Source organism: Mchenga conophoros, linkage group LG12 (assembly GCF_057382185.1).
Source record: "Mchenga conophoros isolate Kocher_MC1m ecotype Shallow Benthic linkage group LG12, M_conophoros_male_GT1.1, whole genome shotgun sequence".
Classification (NCBI taxonomy): Eukaryota; Metazoa; Chordata; class Actinopteri; order Cichliformes; family Cichlidae; genus Mchenga; species Mchenga conophoros.
In genome coordinates this window covers 3838402-3849616 of record NC_140537.1, presented here as the reverse complement: position 1 = coordinate 3849616, position 11215 = coordinate 3838402, and positions in this window count along the sequence as shown.

Genomic DNA, 11215 nt, shown 5'->3' with positions numbered 1-11215 from the left:
GAAAACCATATAAGAAGAAAAATGCCAAGAGCAAAGGTAGAACTTCGAGGACACCAAACTGGACATCCATGTTTATGAAATAAACAAAAACCAAAAACATAAGCATGGTTTGGCAGGCAGTGAGAATATGCTGAGAATCGGCTTATGTAGTGATTAGACATTATGTCATAAAACAAGCTTTAGGATGATAATGGTGAAAATATGCACACTCACTGTGCCTGACTTTCTACACTCAACTGCGACTCTTCTGATTACAGCCACTTAAATAACTGTTTTCAGTATTTTAAATGCACTTGTAACTAGAGCAGGGCGATATGGCCAAAAATATTTATCACGATATATATTTGAAAATTTGCGATAACGATATAACCGACGATATAATTGATGTGAGACAAAATACAACTCCACAACATTACTAGCGCAAAAAGACAACCTTCCATTTATTTTCACTTAAACAAGAAGCTGGTTTTTATGTACATTAAAGCTTTATAAAAATGTAACAGTGCAAATGCAAATTCTTTGCTGAAAGTTTAACCAAAAGGCATTTCCAGTAGAAATGGGCTGACATATCCTGAGCATAACCATGTATAATATCCACTGAAGTTAAAAAGAGGTGCTTTGCAACATTAAACTGCAGTGTGCAGTACGCATTTTTCGGACCATAAGGTGCACGGGATTATAAGGCACATTAAGCGAAACAAAGCAGTCAGATAAATCAAACTTTATTAAACTCATTCTTCTTGCTTCCTCCACTTCTGTACCATTGATTCATTAATGTTGAATTCTCTGGCAGCTGCTCTATTCCCATGTTGTTGCAGTATATTAATGACTAACCTCGTATTGTGGATGGATTATCTCAGTTGTTCTCCTGACTGAAGTTTGGTCCGTTTACAGCATCCTGCCATGCGATTGCATTTGTCTCTAACCATGAAGAACCTTCACGTTAACTTTTATAAGTGGAAAAGTGTTAGTGTTCGTCCTCCAGCTTCACTGTTTATGTTATGCTAACATAGCTGTGTCGCTAGCGATCACGTAGCACATCATTATATACCAGCTAGCCAAACTTCAGTAACCCTACAAACGTCACTGCTGTTTAGTTTCCTGTCTTCATTTATGTTGGAAGTGATAGCAGAGCTGTACGTTTGAATTTTTTCAGAAATCTCTTAGTCAGAACATGCAATATCATGCTTAGGTAACTAGCGAAACTAGCGAGCTAACTTCCGCTAGCTTCCTGCTAACTTCTAACTCCGTTAAATGTAATACATTTTGTTTTCATGGATGCCTGGAAGTTAAACTTTATAGTTACACCTGGTAAAGCAGCAATGCTGATCGTTTTATTAAAGATGAAATAATTTAGACAGTTTTTAACTCTAAGTGATGCTGCAGTGTTGTTTGACCTGAAGAATACGGAGTTTAGGACCCAGATTACTCCCAGATTTAAGAGCATCTTAGAACGGCCGCTTGCATGTTCTGCAAAAAAATGTGCTTTGTTGTGTATCTGACGGACAAACACCAAACCAGTTCCACATCACGGAAGTTGCACCATTTTTACAAACCAATTCTGGTTCATCTGTTTCACTCAACAATCGGCCATGTGCGTATGAAAACAAAGGCACTGCGCATGCGCGTTTTACTCATATTCTATCGCGATATTTCATTTTCCTATCGTTGCCTAACATTATACCGGTATTACCGTGAACGGTATAATATGGCCCAGCCCTACTTGTAACCTGTTTTTAGCCTTGTTGGTGCTGTCTGGAGCCATCTTACATGTAATGTGATTTTTTTTCTATGGCCACCAGTGTTGGTCAAGTTACTTGAAAAAGTAATCAGTAACTAATTACTGATTACTTCCCCCAAAAAGTAATCCCATTACTTTGCTGATTACTTATTTTCAAAAGTAATTAATTACTTAGTTACTTAGTTACTTTTTAAGAACACGATTGACAACCTGAATAGGTGATAAAGAAATAGATCTTTCAGCCCAATGCTACTTTTTGTCATGGTCTGGGTCTGATGACCCAGAGCTCATGTATTTCTTGTATATGTTTTTCCGTATGTTATGTTTTGGTGGTTTTCTCTCCCTTTTTGTCCTTTCTCCCTGTGTGCTCCCGGATGCTTTGGGGTCGCTGAGGGGACTGCGACCCGGAAGTGTTCCCGCACTGGGGACTGCCGCACCTGTCGCCCATTAGCCCTCACCAGCTGCAGCTGATAGCTTCATGAGGGGCGTCTTATTTAAGAAGGTGGCGGAGCCCCAGTCAGCGCGGGATTATACTAAGTCGAACCTGTTAAGTACCTCCGAAGATTAGTGTGTTGAGATCGGCTTCGCTACTAAAGGCTGCCTGCTGAGCTGTGTGTGTTTTTGTGTCACCAGGGGTCGGGAGTCAGGAACGTCGTCACGAGGGGAAATCACGGAGTGGAATCGGGTTTTTGGAGTTGTCACCTTTTCACTGCTATGGACACGTGCACTGTGTGGGATTCTTAGAGGAATCGCCACAGGAGTCACAGTGCTTGAATTGTATATAGTTGTCGTTTCTGTCCACTCACCATAAATAAATCCACTGTCCTTCACTAGAGTCTCGCGTTTGGGCCCTACTTTCTCTACAACTCCACGGTCTGCCATCGCAGCCCGTGACAAAATAATCCCGCCAATCATGGACCCAGCGGACTCATCGGAGAGATTCAGGAGGAAGGTGACGGATAAAGTTAATAGACTCTGCGACCTTTGGCTGGAGGCGCACGAGGAAGGATTTCGTCGCGTCGTGGAAAAGCGGCTGAAAGAGACGCTGTCTTGCTTCCCTTGGGTGCTGGATACGCTCTACCCGATCGTCGCAGACTTTCTGGCTAACACGCTCCACCTCGACTCTCCTGTTCAGGCTGCTCTCCAGCCCAACCAGCTGGGGGATCCGCAGCCTGACACGCCGGCCCCGGCATCGTCTAAGAAGCGACGCTCGCGCCGCCGGCGCTTTTCACCGCAGCCGGATTCCTGGACTTCACAACAACCGGCTGTGGTGAGTCATAAGGACAATTTTTCATTTTCCACTCCATCTGTTTGTTTATTTAGGCACTGCGAGACCGCCAAGCCTGTGACTCAGGTAGCCGCCCGGCCTCAAGCTCAGGTAGCCACCCGGCCCCAAGCTCAGTTACAGTCACAGCCAGACTTGTTACAAACCATGTTACAATCCATAGCCCAGTCAGTAGCCCAGTTGGCAGAAGAATCATTAGCCTTATCCTCCGTTCAGTCTCCAACTTCCCCGCCATTATTGTCTCAACCGTTACTTCAGTCGCCCTCAGCTCAGCCACCTGTTCAGCCATCATCTTCACCCACTCCTCCTGTACAACCAGCTAGGTCAATTTCACCCGAAAGAAACTCTTGTTCACCCATTCGTTCCAGGCAGAGAGACAAACCAAACAATCCTGTAAACTTTCCTCAAGAGCGGGCCAGTTCTGAGACTAAGATGCACTCCAGGGCCTCCCCAGAGGCTAGGTTTCAGCCCCCCAGCAGACTCTGGACCCCTGGAGGTTAAGAAGCCAGCTGAGGACCGCACCCGGCCGTCGCTGCCTGAGCACAATCAATGCTCTGTGCAGCTGCAGTCTGCCATGTCCCTGCCAGAGGCCCGTGTGCCTGCTGGTCCTGTAGCCGTAGCACAGCCAGCTGCCCAGCCTGTAGCCATAGCACAGCCTGCTGCGCAGCCTGTAGCCGTAGCACAGCCAGCTGCCCAGCCTGTAGCCATAACACAGCCAGCTGCCCAGCCTGTAGCCGTAGCACAGCCTGCTGCCCAGCCTGTAGCCGTAGCACAGCCAGCTGCCCAGCCCCTTCGATCCTCTGCAGGATGTTCAGAGGAGCTCAGTCTGTCAAGTGAGGACTGTTTACCTGGGCTGGAACAGACTGACTGCCCCGCACAGCCCCATCCGCAGCATCACGAACCGGCTTCAGCTATCATCTGTTCCACCATCCGCTTCAACTACACTGCCGTCATCTCCACCGCCTGCTGCGGAGCTCGGCGAGCCAGAGCAGGAGCTCAGCGAGCGGGGGGAGCCCGCGCCGCAGCCGGCGGAGCCCGCGCCGCAGCCGGGGGAGCAGCTCGGCGAGGAGCAGCTCGGTGAGGAGCAGCTCGGCGAGGAGCCCGCACCGCCTGATGAGGAGCAGCTCGGCGAGCCGGAGGAGCCCTGTGAGCCGGAGCGGGAACTCGGCGAGCAGGAGGAGCCCTGTGAGCCGGAGCGGGAATTCGGCGGGCTGGAGGGGCGCGCATCGCCATCAGAGGTCGGCGTGTCAGAGGGACCCGATCAGCCTAAGCAGGGGGTCAGTGTTCAGGATACATCTCCACCTCCAGCGCGCCCTCCACGCCGCCCACGTCCAGCACGCCCTCCACACCGTCTACGCCGTCCACGTCCAGCGCGCCCTCCACGCCGTCTATGCCGTGCACGTCCAGTGCGCCCTCCACACCGTCTACGCCGTCCAAGTCCAGCGCGCCCTCCACGCCGTCCACGTTCAGCTCATCGGGGATCATGGGCCTTTCTGCTCTATCGCTCACCGGAGCTGAATCACCGCAGCACCCGCAGCAGGCCGCCGGAGCTACGCCGCAACCACTGGACGCTTGGCAGGCCACCTGAGATGCAACACCGCCACCGAATCCGTGGCAAGCCACCTGAACTGTTTCTCCGCTGCTGCCGGATCCGTGGTCACCCGCCGGAGCTGCAGTGTCTCCGCTATTGGACCCGTGGCAGGCCGCCTGACGTGCTCGATTGCTGCCACTGGACCCGAGGTAGGCCACCTGAACTGTTTCTCCACCACTGCCTGACCCACAGCGGGCTTCGCCTGTTTTGCTGTCCACTGGGTCGGCCGCCAGAACTGTTGCTGCCATTAGGGCAGTGGTTGGACTATTGAACTTGGTTTTTCTTTTTTGTTGTCTAGTGTTGACGGAGAGGTTTTAGGGCCCTCCGTCCTGGACCCCCCGCCGCCCGCCCTGGGTTGGTTGTGCTGTGTTTTTTTTGTTTTGCGTTTGTTTTTCGGGTCGTCGGGAGCCGCGAGTTTCTCTGTGAAGTTCCCGTTACGTGGTAGCGCACTCAGTGCTTGCTTGGAAGTTTAGGGGTTTTTTTCGCTGTAAAAACAAGTTTTCTTCCCACGCAGTGAACAGTGGACACTAATGTTTTTGTCACTTTTTATGGAATCAAACTCCAAGTAAGGTCAGTACTTCCACGCTTTAAACGCTGCACGCTCATACTCTCTCCCGCACTCGATATATTATCCATTGTTGATCTGCACACAGCTGTTGTCACAAATGTTGCATTCTCGCAAAAAATCACGGTTTTAATAACGCAGCGTGCTTACGTGAAAGTAACGGTAATCTAATTACCGTTTTTGCAATAGTAATCCCTTACATTACTCGTTACTTGAAAAAAGTAATCAGATTACAGATGGCCACAGACACCACTAGGATGAAACGCTCTTTCTCAAGGAATCATAAACAGATAAATATTGATCAGTGAACACAAGTACTTCCAAAACCAGATGCAGGCGGTGTTGACCTTGATCGATCCCCTGAGCATCACGGCCTACAAAGGGGTGGTTTTCTGCCTTTTCTCTCACCCGCATTGTTCTTGCAGGGATGTGTGTGGAATGCGTGGGTGCTGCCTGCCAGGATTTGTCAAACTGACTCCAAGATCCATTTACACTTTGATCCAGGCATACACCTGCAGTCACCAGCACGATACAGAGGACCAGCTCTGCTGCAGCTCATGTATCATCATTATGATCAGAAGACAAAACAACAGCTCCAACGAGTCACTTCACACCATACTTGTCTTAATAAGCTAATACTGTTAGATTGTCTATAGAAAAAAATAAATGATATTTGAAAAACCGCATTTGGAAGGTGGAGGACTAGTGGAGGCTTAATCCATTCAACTCCCAACTATCAAGCTTGACTTTACGTGTTTCCATCTAGACTGATCTGTTATCAAGAAGCACAGTTTAAGAATATGTACTAATATCTTAAAGCATGTTGCTTGAAGCCAGTGTCGTTTCTGTCTCTGCTCTCCAAATCTTAAATGCTCTTTATCCAACCAAATAGAGACTGGAAGCACTATGGGAGAATGCATAATGAAAGCAGCCTCAGATTTCTTGGTAGTTGGTGAAAAAAAAGCCCCCGCTGGGCTTGCTAATGAGTTTAACTTGAGTGCTCAGCCATTTTCTTCACCCAACAATATTGTGCAAATGGGTATTTGCTACAGAGGCCCTAGTGAATAAGAACACTACACGCTTCCCACATTTCCAATTTGCTGTTATCACACGGAAACATCGACCATCCGTGTCATGCAAAGGGCCAGCTGATTTTCTGAGACTGCCTCATCCATGACCTGTGCAAGTGTTACATTTTATTTTATTTTCCCATTAGAAATGAAATGACAAAATCCAATTGACTTCAGGCCGACACCAAGCTGCACGACCCCACATGTGATAATAATAATCAAGTAATTTACCCCTAATAAAGAGGTAAACAGCCCTCATTCAAATCTTTGTCATTTTTTACTGTTATAGATATCTCTTTATCTTACTTGTAAAGTAAGATAAAGCTACACACAGGCCCTGGCTCTGGAGGGCAAGATCAATAGCCCAGTAAAGCCAATAGATTTCTCTAAGCCTCCGTGTTGCGCTGGGGTTTTGATTGGTTTGCTTTATGGGTTTAGCTGGGTGAGAAGTAGTAAACTAATAGCTCCAAGCTTCTAAATATTACAAGGAAAGGCACTGATAAAGATTTTAAGCTCCAGAGTGCAGATTCAGCTGTGGATGGCAGGTGTCCACTCAGCATACCACAGTGTTAACAGTATCTCTCACAGATGGGTGAAAATGACACCATCAGTATCAGTCTATAGGAAATTATATCCATTCAAATGTGTCCTGTAAGTGATAGATACAAAATATTTTACCACATAGTTTTAAAGTGTTGTCTAACACAGCCACTACTGTGATGCTTTCTACATGGCCCTGGTTTGAAGAAATTATCTTATTGTCGTAGAAATGGTCGTCTCAGTGTATGTAGTAAGTCGACTAGTGCAGCGGTCCCCAACCCCCGGGCAACGGACCGCTACCGCTTGGTGCCGTTTGGTACTGGGCCGTGATAGTTGAGGCTCGGGTGTAAAATTTATGGTTTTCAGGGTTTTTATCGTTATTTTTTAATCGTTTTTATCGTTAACTCTGTTTTCCTTGGTCTTTTCCCGTGTGTTATGAATAAACCTTCTTTTTTTTGGTACCGGTACTGGTTTTATTTTGTTGTATTTATCCGCAACACCTTAAAGGCCGGTCCGTAAAAATATTGTGGGATGTAAACCGGTCCATGGCCCAAAAAAGGTTGGGGGCCGCTGTACTAGTGTAACTCACAATATGTCAAACTGTAACTGTTTAATAAATCCGTTTTACTGTAGAGCCATTTTTAATTATATGGAAAATAGTAAATAAAACACGAAAATAAAACTACAAATACATTTACGAATGAGCTTACATCTCACCTTTATTATAAGTAGTACAGCACATTTTGGATTAGTGTTGATAATACAGACACAGTTTTGGGTATCGGGGTGTTTTTACACCTAATTGTATTCATGGGCTAAATTGATAAAACAATATTTTGTCACAGGTTTAAAATAATTTTTAACTGCATCACCAGTTGTGAACCCGGGAAAAATGCAACACTCTAGTATTCATTCATTCATTTAATGGGCAAAATGGGAAAAAAAAAAGGGCTTTAATAAAATGGTAAAAGGCCTGTATTTGTATAGCGCTTTACACATTCAGTCATCCACCCATTCACACACTGGTGATGGCAGCTACATTGTAGCCACAGCCACCCTGGGGCGCACTGACAGAGGCGAGGCTGCCGGACACTGGCGCCACCGGGCCCTCTGACCACCACCAGTAGGCAACAGGTGAAGTGTCTTGCCCAAGGACACAACGATAAAACATTGTTCACAAACGCCAATGTGTTTTTACCAAGCTCATTAAAAAAACACATCAAAATTCAAAGGAGCAAAACATGTGTCTTTGTTTTTTCATTGCTGCAGAATGACATGTAACTTTTTTAAATGTTAGTAATGCCCTCACTCACATATTAGAATCTGTTTTTGCAATATCCAACGAGGAGATCCTTAAAAATTTAAGGTATTTTTTTTTACCTTCACCGAGTTACTGGGAACTGGAGCTGCAATGCAGAATGTCAAACTCCTGCTACTACCGCATGATGAGCATCATCATTTATACAACTTTTCTCTGGCTGCTATCAAAGCCAGTGCACAGCAGGCAGTAGCTGAGCACAGCACGCTGCTTTTAAAGATATGTCAGGCGCTTCCCCCTTCAACCTGAGCTCAGCCTTCTTTTGCATTGAGGGTGAGAGAGGAAAAGAACTAAAACAAACCTTCACTGATCCATTCTGATTTCAATCATTTGTCACCCTCAGTACTCAACTCTTAAAGAGCATCCCCGTGTGTGTTTGTAATATTCAAGAGATGTACCATATTTTGCTGCTATTGGCTGTGTGCTTTGGCTCAAAATGTTAAACCCATTTAAAGCAAGATAGATGGAAGGTGGCCTGTGCGTCAGTTAACCTTGGGGACACCTGGCACCAGGGTGAACTATGGGTGGAAGGAGACCAGCAGAGGGAGTGAGGCTTTGGGCAGCTGTCTTAATACTTTCCCTGCTAAATTTCTTCTATAATACCCCTACTCTTCTTAAAGTTTCCAGTCTACTTTTTGAATCTTGCACTTTTTATTTACAAAACCAACAGAAAAACAAAGTCTGGCTGATCGGTCACATTTAATTGACTTGATTCAGTATTCTTTGTTTTATCTCCTAAATCTTTTATTCCTGTATGATTTGCACTGTGCATTTGTATCTTAAGGATGTAGTCGAAAATTGAATTTGGTCGTTTTTTATTGTTTTTGTTCCTGCACTATACCCCAGCATATGATCGACCACAGACTATGCTTTTACAGATGTACTCCCACGGGACAAATGGACAGCCTGAGTGGTGCAAGAATTCATTTTTTTTGTAGCTTCGCCCCCAGGCGTGTCGATCGATTTCAGATGCCGATGTTATCAAGAGCTAAGCTGTGGAGCAGCTCGACAGATACAAATACCTTGGCATGTTTATTGATGACAAATTGAGCTTTGACCACAGGACAGAGGATTTACAGGAAGGGACATCACATATTATTTGTATTACATAAGCTCAGCCACTCTTCTGTCGATATCAGCTTTGTGATTTTCTTATTTTAGCGCAACTTCAGATCGAATTCTTTGGAGCTGGCTGTGAATGGCAAACAAAACAAGTCAAGCTTAAAAGAATCCATATTTGTTTTGTGTAGATGGGTGAAAAAGAACTTTTTATGATCCTGTCACTTCATGTGTCATTTGTTACCTCTTGCCAAATGTAATCGGCTGAATATTATGTGTAAAGGAACTATTAGGGAATGGAGATGAATCTTGTGAGAGGTAATAATTGTTAGTTTGCCTTCTGCCCATTTGTTGGGTTTATTTTTAAAATCGAGCAGCTGTTGATGTGTTTTTCATGTATCAGTTTGTGGCTTTCACTGTTTGCAGTGGGTTTTTTAAAATTTATTTAATTTTTTGGTAAATGAATAAATTGTCTGTTAGTCCAAGGTTTCTTTCCTGTAACTTCTTGTGTATGTACAGTTTTTCAGTTGCTCCTGATTCTCTAGCTGAAACATTAACTTTAGCACAGTTATTATTTGTTTAATATGCTAAATATGTTCATTAAGTCTTTTTTGTAACCTTGTCACTACCACTAAGTTTGCCAAAAACCTTAAAGGTGAAGTACGTAAAACCTCTGTAAAAGTTCTGGTTCCCAATTCACTTGTATTATCCTAGCTACTGTGGCTGCTGTAGGACAAACTCTGGCCACTGATCATCTGTAGTGAGTGTAATCTGTTAGTCCTTTGTTTACTGCAGCTGTCAATATGTGTCCATGTCTATTTACTTTTCTGTCTGTTATCCAGCCCTGCTGAGACTTTCTTTGAACGACCTAACTAAATAAACTCTCATACAATGTGAGAATCGAACTGTTCATCAGAGCTATAACAGATATAATGATAGCTTATAACCAGCTGTTGTTATTGTTGTTTGTTTAGCTTTTATTTCGTTGTCAATTCTATATGATGGGCTGGTTACATGTCTAACCTGCGGACAATAAATAACTATAATAATAACAATATTGGAAATAAATAACCATGCTTATGCACTCTTTAGTGTGTTAGAGCCCTGACTTTGGTTCAGGAGATGAGGCTAGAGGCGAGGAGGAAGAGAATAACATTGCTGCTTTCGTTCTTTGGTGAAGAGGAGCTCTTCTCAGATGATAAAACAGAGGTACAGTTCTTCATGTATTGTGTCTGAAGGTGCAGACACAACTGACCATAAATCCTTATGAATTCTTTTCCTCTCCACCTTTGCCTTACTAAACATGTGGCTGGTCTCCAACCATAAATATAAAATTTGATTAAACAGAACAGTGACGTCCATCTTGGTCACTGTTTTTAATGGATTGATTCTAAGGGGCTTGGGGGCCTTAGCGCTCAGCCTCTTTAAATAGCAATAATAACACTAATTCTAGCTGATGTTTTTTAATTGAATTCAAATATCAATAAACGTTTACATCCTCCTCTATTCTTCATACTCCTACTGTGACTTCTTGTGATTGAAATTTTCATTATAGAAAATGACACCTATTTTACAGATTATTCCCCGTGGGCCCTAATAGTCAGGAAATGTCAGCAGCAGAGGCAGAGATGAGAGTGGGAGTGTGAACATTCGTCTCACAGGTTGCTAAGTCACAGGGACAAAGGAGCCTAAACCCAAGGCACAAATCTCTGAGATAGTATCACTGCTGTGGGGAAACCAGTCTGTGCACATGTGAGGACATAGTATGTAGAAAATGTATTGTTCATGTTTATAAGCTTTGAAACACACACCAGCATGCTCTCATATTGATGCACATAAGTGATCACGCACCCACAGACTTCATGCTGGGACCTGAAAATGAAAGACAACATATCTGACAGCTGTAGACAGTTGGTGATAAACACAATGGACTCTTCACAGCAGTCTGGCAATGTGAGAGCTGATGTTTTGCCACCAGGCCACTGCTCTGCAAACAAATTGGAAATGATGCTGACATTTCAGCCAGTGGGTCTTTCTAAAAGTTGT